We start from the raw sequence: 13,401 nt of genomic DNA, 5'->3' as shown, positions 1-13,401 counted from the left end.
TGTTTGGCTTTTTTCAGTGTTTTATTTGTTTGTTATTAAATCGGTTTGGCTGAATAAACATCAAACAGAAAACTGATTAAAGAACTCCAGACGCTTTTCTTTGCAAGCTCCTTTGACCCCAGAGGTGTGTGTCATTGCTCTGCTGACTAAACCTGATGCAGAAAAGGGTCACAGCAGACAGTGTACGGAGCTAAAAAGACAGCTTGAACAGTATTAATGTTACTGGGTATTTCCCAGAAAAATTCATCAAGTATGCTGACTTTGCAGAGTTTACATATAAATAGTTTGCATATTTACATATGGTGCTAGGCGGCATTTAATGGCTACCAGATAGAAATAACATTCGACTGAGGAACAGTCGAATGTTATTTCTAGTAAAAATAGTGGAGGAGGTCCGTGCCTCTGACTTGGGCTCCTAAAGGGTCTGTTGAAGATCCTACACTATGAGGTCAATGGAATGAAGAGCATGAATATGTATTTCCCAGTTTGGTTGTCTATCCTGCTATAAGGCAGTGGCAGGATAAGGAGGACATCCTGTTGTTGGGGGGATTTCTAGACTGTGGGGGAAAAAACACTTTATCGTGTAAAGATACTGAACCGTCGCTTTCTGGTGGAGGAGAGTTCTCTAGTGGAAAGAGTTCTTTGGCGATGGATCTCCCCAGGGACTGTTGGCGATCCTGTTGACAAACGGACAGTCAGCCTCCAGTGGAGCATTGTACATGGTGCCATAGCTACAAATGGGTAACTATTAGGTGAATTTAAATGTAAACATTAAGGGGCCCAACACTAAATATGGGTGTTACAGTTTTGATAAAACATTGTAACTGATGTTTTCTTGATTCAAATACAAGCAATCAGTTTACAAAGGTGGACTCAAAAGCAGACTCAATAAGTTTCTCAAAGATTTAACTAAACTGTATTGAACACAGGGGTCACAATGATTAAAACATGGCAGAAGGAAAACGTCACTGGACCAAGGTCCACTGTAACAGGGAGAGGTATTTTTTTAATGGACTGGACTACACCAGTTTGATTTGAGAGATGTGAAAGGTAGGATGAATACATGGAGATGGGGGCAACTTGAGGTAAACTGCCATGGCACTAATCACAGAGTATTTAATAGGGGCCAATATAGTGGGGAACAAGTTTTCGAGTTAATGATTTCAAAGGAATGTCTTTATCCATAAGCCATACCTTCTGACCAGGAGAGTAACTGGACACATGGGAGCCATGGCAATTGGCATACCTCTTGTTTTCGTCAGCAGTTTTGAGCAGAGCCTTCCTGGTTGGAGCCCGGACCGTGACAGCACCCCCGCCTCAAGGGTCGCCACCAGGTGGCCGCCCAGACAGCTGCCTCCGAAGGGAGGCGTGGAAGTTAGCAACGAGAGAGGGGTCCAGAATGAATGACCGCGGAACCCACAGATGGTCTTCAGGGCCATATCCCTCCCAGTCCAACAGGTACTGCCACCCCTGCCCGCGCCGGCTTGCCTCAACAATACGTCTGACCGTATAGGCGGGATGACCATCTTTGACTTGGGAGACGTGGAACATGGGATGTATGTGCCAGGAGTCAGGAAGCTTCAGTCGAACAGCTGCTGGATTGATGACAGCCTCGATCTTATATGGGCAGATAAAGCGCGGAGCCAATTTGCCGGGACGCTACTCGCAGCGGGATGTTTTTAGCGGCAGCCATACCTTTTGCCAAGGTCGATAGTCAGGGGCGGGGTCCGGTAGCGATTCGCATAGCCTGCCTGTTGTTCTTTGGTCCGCAGGAGTGCTTGGCAGACTCTGCGCCAAATCTGTTGTGAGTGCAGGAGATGATGCGGTGCGGAGGGAACAGTGAGGTCTAGCTCATTCTCGGAAAATTGTGGAGGCTGGTTCCGGAGGGAGGCTTCAAACAGTGACAGCCCTGTAGCGGAAAAGGTAAGAGAGTTGTGAGCGTATTCCACCCAGGACAGATATGAAGCCCAAGAAGAGAAATTTTGTGATGTTACACAGCGCAGCACAGCTTCTAGCTCTTGATTAAGCCGCTCAACTTGGCCCTTTGACTGTGGGTGAAAGCCGGAGCTCAAGTTAACCTTAGCTCCTAAAAGTGAACAAATGTTTTTCCAGACTTGCGAGGTGAACTGCGGCCCTCGATCAGAAACTATTTCAAGTGAAATACCATGGAGTCTGAAGACATTATGTACTAGAGCTTGAGCAGTTTCCACAGCAGTGGGTAATTTTGCTAGCGGGATAAAGTGGGCGGCTTTAGAAAACCTGTCAGAGATGGTAAGAATTACACATTTCCCTGAGGAGCTGGTGAGGCCGGTAACGAAATCCAAAGAAATCCGGGACCAGGGATGGTATGGGGTTGTGAGTGGGTGGAGGAAGCCAGCTGGGTGTTTGGTGGATAGTTTATTACGGGCACAGGTGTTGCAGGCCGACACAAAGTCTTTTACATCTTTTACTAGAGATTTCCAGTAAAGAAGACCACCTTGAGGAAGTCCAACTCCATTTCCACAAGGTGGTGTCGGAGAGGCGGATGTTGTCCAAGATAAAGACAATGTTGGAAAACACCTCCCACCCACTCCATGACATGCTGGTCAGTCACAGGAGCACGTTCAGTGAGAGACTGAGATTACTGAAAAGCACCATTGAACGACACAGGAAATCATTCCTGCCTGTGGCCATCTCCCTGTACAACATATCCACTTAACACAAGAACAGAGTGCACTGAAAAAGGAACCCCCCACACAGGTCCAATTCTGGTGGCGGAGAAGAGGTACGCCGAATCGGGATACTTTGAGCACAGCTCGTCCTGTGTTTCACTAAGCTCTTGATACTGATCTTGAAGTGATTGCAAGAGCTGGTCATGCTGGCCCAACATAGCGCCCTGTCTACTTATAGCAGAGCGGATTGGGTCTTATTAACCCCAATTCTTTTGTCCCCATGATAGAACAGAGAAGACCGACTCATAGTGTTTTAAAACATTTATATTTCTTTTTATTCAATCATCTTCCAGAAGAGAAAGACCCCTGCACAGCCCAAAACGCCAGTTGCAGGATCTCTAACATTAGAATCATAAACTATCTCATATAGGTATTATTTTGGTACTTTACACGTCACAGTTTCAATACAACCATTGCTTATATGGCAAAGTTCCTCTTTTCTGTCTGGCTTCCTGCACTGTAAACCCCAACAGTCCACCTGACTTATAAAGTTTGTGGATACAACAATTAAAATGCGTCACAAAGTTGAAACAACTTAAAATTTTTCTGTTCTCTTAACGATTCAAACAGTTATAATTGTACATGGCTTAGAAGTTAAGAGTAAATACTGCTTTTTTAATTATGATTTTTGAGTAAATTTTTTTTTTTTCGAGCTCCGCATTTGTACGTCATGACGTCATGACGTTTTCTCTCTAACCTGAACGACGTTGACAGAAAATTCTGTTCAATATGGCTGCCCTTCTCGAGCGACCGGAGAGCACATTTGGAGAAACTTGTAAGTAAAACGGAACCTTCGTTATGTTTATTTTTACCGTAAAAAAGCAAGTATATTAATATGTTGCAGCCATTAACTTGTTTTTGAATGCGCCGTTGTGTTAAACAGCACAGACCCAGGTAGTGAATTGTTGTTCGCTGTTGTTCGCGCTCTTTTTCAAACCGATGATATCGTCAGTTTTAACCGATTAAAACACACTTTTAATAAGAATTGCACATAAAGAAAGTGTCTTAGTGATATTTTAACGACCCATTGCCAACGCAAGAAAGTTGGCGTTTTTACAACAGCAGCCTCATTGTTCAGCCAGGTTTTTTTCTTCTTCTCATTAGCATCATTCAAAAGTGACTTAGCTAGCAGTGGCAACTTCTATCTTAAGCAGCAGCCTGTAAAAGAAGTAGTTTGTAAGTAGAAGTTCTGTGTAATATTACAAGTATCTCACTGATGTATTATGTACTATTGCATAACAATGTGTCTTTGCAAAGATTTATCCCGCAGTTTGGCTTGGTTTTTTAAAATAACTGCAGTGTAAATTCATATGTATTCTGTGCTTCTTTTTTTTTTTTTGCTTTTTTTTTTTCCCAACTTAACAGAATTTATACATGGTGAGACAATGTTGATTATATGGTAAAAACTTAAAACTAAAAGAGGGTTACTGTTTACCATGACTAAATGGAATGATGGCCTGTGACTTTGTAACATCTGAAATTCTTACCTATGTTTTGGACTGTTGGATGATCGGCCATAGAATTCAAGACTGCACTCAAAGTAAACAGCAGTAATTGTAATTTTTTTTTTTACCATGCTAAGTGTTTATTTTGTCATGAAATGTACAGTGTACTTTTGAAATTTTTGAAAGCTGTAATGATGGCTGAGTATATAATTATCACTGACCATAATAAGGTTAATGGTATGATGTACAGTGTTTTTATATATGAGATGATTCATTTTTTAAAAATCATCTCCATTCCTTGTTTTATTCATAGGATGATGGCAGTATCCCAAAAGTTCCTGCTGAGAGTTCACCTCACCACAGATGTTGTTGTGAAGGTTTCTCTAACTAAGCGGCCTGAGTCGGTGGAAGAACTAATCACCATACTCCGTGAGAAGCTCAACCCAAGGCTGGACTTTGAGTTTACCTTACAATACGAAGACCCCGACTTTGATGGGCAACTTACCTGCCTACTGGATATTCAAGAGTTGCCGGAGCAGGGTACACTAAAAGTAGTGAGATCTGAAAGTGATGTCAGTTCTTGTGCAAGTTCTGATACAGACATTCTTCCTCATGTGCCTTTAGCTCAGCGTCTGAAGTGTTGGCCTGACACTTTCCCAGTACCTACCTTTTCTTACGAAGTTGAACATCTCCTTGAGGAGGGAAATAGAGCCTTTGAGATGTCTGGAAAACATCTGAAGTTGACTCGAGCCCAAAAGCACAACATCTTGGAGACCATGGCTTCAGTGATGCACACCTTCAAAGCCTATCCGAGTGATGGAGATGTCGGTTTGGCAGCAGAAGCTCTTGTTACCACTCATCCATGTCTTAAAGAGCCTGGAAGTAGGAATGGAAGTTATGGTTGGAAGACCAGTTTAAAATTCAAGATGGGAAATTATCGCACCAAGCTAGCCAGATCTGGATGTGTGGAGGTGTCTGTCAACGCTGGCAGGAGGAGTGTTAACAACCCTGAAGGAGAGCATCCTCACTCAAACATAAAAAGAGCCAGAAGAGCTGAGGTGAACTACCTCCCAAACTTTCCAAGAGGAGAAGATCAGATCAGTTTGGAGGATATGAGAGTCCAGATAAAAAATGAGGTTGAGAAGACTGAGCCCAACAAAGTAATGATTGAAAAACTGATGCAGACTACCTTCGCACTTCGCCGCCATGAAATTGTTCAAGACAACCCAATGGTAAAGAACTTCTTAGAGAAATGGCCTGCTCTGCGATTTGACTCTCAGGTATCTGTGCTTTGATTTTTTTTCTTCTTCAGTTTAACATGAAACAATGCAAGTTCAGCAGATCTCTTCAGATTCAGATAATAAATAAATAACACATAAATAAATAATAGATAACAAACAAAAATATATTTCAGCTTTGTGATACACTTGTGCTTGTGGTTCGGGTCCAATTTAAAGAAAAAAAAAACACTTCATAGGACATCTATAAAGCAAGGTTAGACAGAAGTTGGGCAATTCCTCTTTAATGATAAGATGTAAATTTGGTCAGTAATTTGGCTTCATGTTGGATGTTTTTGTCCTGTTTTATTTTAGATTTGTGCGGAGTTCCACCGAATCACAAACATTAACCTGCGGAACCAGTTCTACGCTGAACTTGACAGACACACACCACGACTTATGGCTCTATACAGACAGAAGGCTGCACAGACTGGCAAGATATCAGAGGCTCTGCGAACCATCCTGAATCATTATGATCTTCAGGTGAATATTGATAATGATAAAATTAACACAAATTAAAAGTTTCACTGATAAAAACTCAATTTTTCCTTGCTTTGAACATTTGTGTTTTATACAGATTACAGCTCTGATCTGGTATGTTACTTTAAAATACTGTGTAGGATTTTTGTCAAATGAGTAAGATACAGACTCTTTGTCATAAGAGACAGAAAGGTTGTGTCTTAAAAGAAATGTCTCCAAAATTATGTAGAGTCACATGTCATGCAGTTTTATAAACATGTATTCTCCCCAAAGAATGACACCTGAAAACTTTGTGTTCAATGAACTTTTCTTTTCCCTTTTTAGGAGGCGCCTGATATCAACGTGAAACGCACTGCAGTGCTTCGTGCCCTTCCTGTATACCTGCGGGAGGAGGACCCAGAATTCTTTAAGACATGTAATGTAAGTGTATTTTTGCATCACTTAAATTCTGCCAGTGAGATAAAACACCATGGATTTTTTTAAAATACAATTTAATACCCTAGCAGCTACCAAATTGTACAAGCAAAATACCCTCTCTTTAGAAAACCCTCACACACACACACACAGGGTCAGGAGCAGGGCACAGGCGTATCACAGCACTTCGGCTACGCTGCAGGTGGCCCCAAAAACAAGGCTGAAGTCAAGATTTAGTTTCTTTTTGAGATAAAGTCATAAAATAAAAAATGACTTCTTTTTTTTTTTTTTTTTTTAGAAAAATAACAAACATACTAATTATGTAATGCAAGAAGCTAACGCGTTAATGTACATTTTTCAAAAAAGTAGAGTACCCTAACCCGTTACAAAGTAACCCACTACACTGCTGAATTTTTTGCTAGATTACAGGTCTTGCTTGTCACATTCTCTCAAACCAACCTTACTTATTGATACTGTGTCTATTCCAGGCGGACACATTGGATGAGTCGACCCTCATTGACACTCCAGTTGCCCTTCTCACAGTGGTTACCGACGGCGCTTCCCAGACCAGTCCAGTCTATTTTACTTCCTCAAGCATGGCCATTGTGGTGTAAGGCGACTTGGTGATGCGTGATATTCCCAGATTTGCAGATGCATTTGCCTTATTGTTTGGCTTGATCTATGCTCTGCATTTAGACTACCCCAGGAAGCTCGTTCACACATTTACCTTTGTCCAAAAAATCTTCATGGGGCTTGTTGACGGCAAACCTCTGAAACCCTGCCTACATGCTCTTAAAAATGATTTGTTGCTGAAAGAGTAGTTCTGGAAGGAATATAAGGCAATGTTTGTTAGGACATGCACTCTGTTACTGAGCACTTTGTTTTAAGCACTTTATTTAAAGCACTTTAAGTTTACTACAGACTTTGGGTGGATTTAACTCCATCAGTTTACCTAACTTTGCTCTGGTTATTTGGAAGATGATCATCTTTATTTGTACCCATTTTATAAAATTGTTTTTCATTTCTTTTTCAAACAAAAGTGATTAGTATTTGACTTTTTATTTTGAATTTATGTATTTTGAGAAAGATGCAATTAGGACTGATGTTGTCCTTTGTGATTTTATAAAAAGATACATGTTCTACATTGAATTTATAATGCTCACTTTATGGTGCTAATGTCCATGTTAGTGGTTTTATAAAAACACTAAGTGATGTTTTTACATTTCCATAAAAAATGTTAAATAAACAAAATGTAAAGTAAATGAATTTCTCTAATTTTTTTTACTAGTCTACACTCAAACATTTAAAAATAAATATCTTTTAATTAATAATCATATAATTTGCATTTAGTTTGTAATATAATTGCATTGTGTTGGATCAAAATAGTAAACTACAAAAAACACAAAAATATTAAAATTAAAGTATATAGTTTTTAAGTAAAGCTCAATTAATAAAATAAAAATATAATTTAAAATTTTTAAGTTAACAATAAATACAAATTTTGAGTACCCCATACTTAGAAAAGATGAGTTTGTGTACTTAAAACTTTTGAGGTAATCAGTTTCCACAAATGTTTTAAGTTCAGTCAACTGATTCGGGTTTACAGTGTGTATTTATTAATATACTGTACAGCTCTACACTTCCTGTTTTCAGTCTGGCTGAGCACTTAGTTTATGAGTCAAAAGTGGCCTTGCTCTACAAACCTTCATTATTAAAGTACATAAAACAATATAATAAGAAAATAAGGATACTAAGGATATTAATTACATGACAGTCTGCAGGATCCATAGCTGGCCAGTCCATACTGTCACGGATCACGGAGTGTGCAGGTAATTGGCCCCCAAAAAGCAGGATCAATACACTGAAACTCAGAACTATGTACAAATATATTAATTAACTCAGGAATTTTGATGAAGTCAGGGAACGAAAACTATGGCTCACACTGTGTGGGAAAACGAGGAGCGCGGAGAACAGGAGTGCCGTAATCGGGACCATGGGGAACTGCAACAGAAAGGGGAGACACGATTAATAGCACGCAGGTTACCAGAAGCGAGACAGCTAGACTGCATTAATTGTCAAGGCTTACAGGCAGAGCTGGACCGTGGAACTTTAGAGGGGGGGGGAGGTGTCTGTGGAGGGTATCCAAGAGAGGGAGGCAATCCGGCAGGAGAACAGGCAGGCAACAGGCTTCCGCACCGAACGATGATCGCACTGAAGGAGACTCACGGACTGGCGTGGAGCAGCCATCAGTGCTGGGTGAAGTAGTCCTCCGGTGATTGCCTCAATGGGATGCAGGTGTCTTGAAGGTGGCCCAGCCCGAGGGTGTGGCCACTGCAGCATCCCGTGGCTCCCTGGATACTGAGCCACAGACCGTGACAGAACTTATGCATAAGCTTCATTTATGTGTACCAAGTTGGGGGATTTTGAGCTCCTGGTTAATCCTTTCTGTCTGTCTGTGGGTGGAATCCAGAGCTTAAACATACTTTGGCCCCTATGGTGGTGCAAAAAGACTTCCAGGCTTGGGAGACAAACTGAGGCGCTCTGTCAGACACAATTTCTACAGGAATTTAGGCAGTTTGAAAACATGATTAGTAAGTAACTTCTAACTTCTGAGGCAGTGGGTAATTTCTCAAGTGCTATGAAGTCAGGAGCCCAGTGGATCGTGGTGGGAACCTAGCAGCAGCTGAGGGGCTGACAAGAGAAACCATCTTGCTAAACATATCTTAAAAATGGGCAAAAAGGGATTTTAAAATTGAATCATCAGAAAAACAGAGACCAGTGAGCCTGACAGGCATTTAACCTTTTAGCTGTTCTAAGGTAAGTGATTCTCCAAAAGTTGATTCTGTTCATCTGGACGTAGCGTTTTCAGTGGGAGAAACGTTTCGTCACTCACCCAAGAGACTTCTTCAGTCTCAGCTGACGGCAGGTTTCCCCAATCTTATAAACAGTCCATTTGCATAATGACTGAAACTAGCACCACTGAAGGAACAATGGGCTGGGAGGTCAGTTCCTTCATCAAAATTATGCAAATTCTCATGACCATTGATCAACAACCACTGAGCAATGGCCATGAGTACCATTCACAGAGAGTTGGGGAATGGCTGCAATCAAATCAACACAATCAAATCATTGTAATTTGGCGAAAGATGTACCCTTAGGCCCCCTCCTCAATTCAGAGATGGTCTTTCCCTTTTCACGTAAATAGCCTCCTTGACTCCCCGCACAAACCAGCATTCCTCCCTGTCTAGGATGTGTACATCCTCATCATTGAAAGAGTGTCCACTGGCCTGTAGGTGTAAATAGACTGCAGAGTCCTGGCTCTTCTGTGTTGTGCCATCCTCTTTGCCAGAGGTTGTTTGGTTTCCCCGATGTATATGCACAGGGACCCGATCCTTGGAGTGGACCAATTTTTGGCACAGCATGTTTTGGGGTTTAAAAGCCACAGAGATACGGTGTTTAGAAAAAATGCATCTCAACTGTTCTGATACTCCTGACACATATGGGATCACTACAGATTTCACTTAGTAAGCAGTTGTCCTTCTCTCCTGGATTGCCTGGAGCTTTCTTTTGGTGCCTTCCCAGCTTTGACAAAAGTCCAGCTGGGATAACCACATTTACTCAGGGCCTTCTTGATGTGTTATTCTTCTGCTTCCCTGGCTGCTGTGTCTGTGGCGATGGTGTTTGCTCTGTGTTGTAGCATCCTGATGACACCCAGTTTATGGTCCAGTGGATGATGAGAGTCAAACCTTAAATACTGATCCATATGCATAGGTTCAGATGAACAGAATCAACTTTTGGAGATTTACTTACATGGATAATTGAGCATGCATCAAGATCTAAGATAAGTGAGATTTTTGTGATCTGTCCAGATAACAAAAGGCTGCTCGTCCCCCTCTAGCCAGGGACTCCACTCTTCAAGTGCCAACTTCACCCCAAGCAGCTTGCAATCTCCCACGCCATAGTTCTGTTGTATTTGTCTGTTGCTTCCCTTTTGCAGAGGCTTTAAGACTTAAAGCCTGGGAGGCTGCATCCTTCGGAAGACCCTGCCTTCGCAGTCTACGTGGGCCGGGTCCTTCGAAAACCAAGAAGGCTGGAAGTGTAAGGATGTGAAATGGGACCGTCTAGCCTTCAGATTTGCGTCACCAGCTGTCTCGGTGGAGTTTAATAAACTCAGCCGTCGGCACTTTCAAATATAACAGGACATTGGAGTAAATTCTCTACCGTCTCACACTTCTGTTTAATCAGTTTTCTGTTTGACTTTTATTCAGCTATGTGAAAACTATAACTTTAATCTCAGCCACATCAATTTACTCAGGAACAAATAAAACAATGAAAAAAGCCAAACAGTAGTATTTGACTCATATATCATGTTTAACCTGAGTAGTGAAAGGCCGCAGGGGTCTGAAAACGATGTGCCAGGAATCCGGTGTTCTCGCCAGCTTTAATGAGCCTTGACCTCCCAGTCAGCTATCGAGCTGGTATGTAATAGACTTCTCGGAAAACGTCAGAGCACTTGTGTGATGTCTTGATAAACCGAGCAGATATTTGAAGTTTACACACCTACATTCTCACCTATCATCACCTAATATCTTAAAAGTTTATTTTGTGACCCAGAAAGAGTAATATTAAAACTAAGTAGCTGCCGCCATTGTTGGAAACTGGAATTGGCTGGGCCACACTATGAATTCTGGGATAGGTTGGGCCACAAAGGATACACCAGACCCATCCTTTTAAATCCAGGGGAGATGAAGGACGCATTTGTCGGCCGCATTTGGAGGAGTCTTCGAATTTGGACAGCCTTCGTCACCTGGCTGTGACATAATCGGCCTTCAAATGCGATCTCCAAAGGATGCGGCCCGTGAATTTGGACACACCTTTGGCCTCTGTGTTTGTACATCCTGTTTTATTTTGATAGTCTTTTCCCCCTGTCTTGTCAGTTAGATTAGTGTCAGCTGTGTTCCCACCCATGGCCTGTTCCCTCATTATCCGTCAGTGTATATATTGTCTGTATCTCCCTCTGTTCTCTGTTGCGTTCTCCCTCATACTTGTGTCGTCCCTTGCAGTCTGTTTTCATTTGTTAAAGGTTTGATTTTCTGAGTTTTTTAATTCATATTAATTTGTACTTTATTTTAGTTTAACAAAACAATCTGTTAGCTTATTTCCCTTGTTTCTGAGTCCTGTACTTGGATCCTCCCTTTGCGATTAAATCACATCCCTTTAAAATCAAATGTTGCATTAAAGGGGACATGAAACGCTACACATATAAAGGCTAATTTACATCATGTAGATGTAACATAGATGTAACACTGTCTATGAAGCTGGATTTAAGAAATAAATGCTTAAAAAAGTTTTAAAAACACGTTTATCGCTATCTTCTGTCCCTGCGGAACGTGACATCATGCAGTGTTGCCAACTATATTTTGCAAGTTTTCAGACCCCCTTAGCAACTTCTTTTCTAAAAAGCAACAAAAAAAATCTGGCAACTTTTTCTGGAGTTATTGGAGACTTGTGACGACTTTTTGACTCTCAACAAGCAGCAGGTGCTACCGTGGGCACCTCGCCTGTGCCAAAGTGCTCACAGGTGGCAGATAGTCCTCACGCAGCAGTCGCTCCCAGCTGCTGTCAGAGCAGGAGACGTTCACCCCAGGTGATGTTTATCCCTACACGTCCAAACTGCAAATGAATCGCACATGAGCACCCTGACTGTAATGCAGGGCGGGAGCAAGGGTAAATGTACATTTTTCTTTGTCTAAAATAAATCAATGCACTAAAATACATTGTCATGGTTCGGATTTTGAGGAAGAGACTACGACTGGGATATAGTTTGGGTCAGCATAGATCATTTATTAAAACACACATTACAGTGTGGGAAGAGCCGGACTTCTTCTTCGTTTGCACAAAGACAGAAAGCTTTATAGTCATTATGACGTCACACAGTTAGACCTTACTGGCAATGATAACAGTTCCTCGCACTCAAAACGTTCTCCTTATATGGACATCAACTGCTACTTTAGAGAAAAACAAGTGTGTAATACATTGTGCCTTTTGTGATAGTGTAGCTCTCAGAGAGACTGTCCTAAGACGACCTTTCTGTTCTTATTAAGTGTGTATGTGAACGTGCGTGTTTTACATAACTCTGTATGTGCATGTTTGTGTAAGCCTGCAAGTGACTGCAGGAGGCCCAACTGGACCCTCTAGCTCGAGAGGTGCTTTTGCCACATGATAGAGTATTACATCTAGAATGGGTTTTATCCTACGTGTTCTGAAATAAACAATAAATGATACATGATAAACTGAAGATAAGTAATACAGACTAATGAAGTAATGATGAAATAATGACAGTGCCTGTAAATGATAACCGAGTAACAGTAAAATAACAGGTTTTCCTCGACAACATCATCCCCATGACCCAGTCACTTACCTCGTCCACTGCGTGATTGCCTCTCTGTTGCATAAGCTAAACATCTAGCTAGCTAGCTCATCATGTCTCAGTCTAAACTGTACACTCAAAAATACAGAAGAGAGTGGGAATCAAACCCTGAATTTAAGGGCCGGTTTAAGCCGTTACGTTTATGATTTAAAAAACTGACTCTGCAAAATACGAGGTCACCATGGCATTACCTTTCACTGAACACTGTTCCATGCTGGCATGTGATCATGTTGGAGAGGTGGATTCTTGTATGACATGTATGCCTATATAACTATATACACTATATATCTATCTGCACTGAACATATATACTATAACTTTCACGTAAAGTCTTAGGCACAAGATGTTTTGCACACACACACACACACACACGCACACACACACACACACAATAAACGTTTTTCATGCAGCACATTTAAAAACATATCTCTTAAAAATAGTAACATGGTAACAGAGATACTGAAAACAACATAATGAAAACACTGTCATGTACACACACACTATAACGTAACAGGAGTGTTTATTTTTATGTAAAGCAATGAACCCATATATTTGATGTAGTTAGGTCAAGTATTATTCACATGTATATCATATCACAAAACTATGCTATTTGCTGTACTAATGTGTGACCTTTGACCATGTTGT

General features: G+C 41.3%; 1 long non-coding RNA gene across 1 annotated transcript; it reads right to left on the bottom strand.

The window, feature by feature from the left end:
- Positions 1-12,147: 12,147 nt before the first annotated feature.
- On the bottom strand, positions 12,148-12,724 carry LOC120715582. Its single transcript, XR_005691677.1, has 2 exons — positions 12,562-12,724; positions 12,148-12,519 (listed from the first exon to the last, which is right to left on the bottom strand). It is a non-coding gene; the product is annotated as an uncharacterized LOC120715582 (long non-coding RNA).
- Between the last annotated feature and the right edge of the window lie 677 nt (positions 12,725-13,401).

Source organism: Simochromis diagramma, unplaced genomic scaffold, assembly GCF_900408965.1.
Source record: "Simochromis diagramma unplaced genomic scaffold, fSimDia1.1 OVJJ01000449.1, whole genome shotgun sequence".
NCBI classification, from domain to species: domain Eukaryota; kingdom Metazoa; phylum Chordata; class Actinopteri; order Cichliformes; family Cichlidae; genus Simochromis; species Simochromis diagramma.
This window is presented reverse-complemented; position numbering and strand designations above follow the sequence as displayed.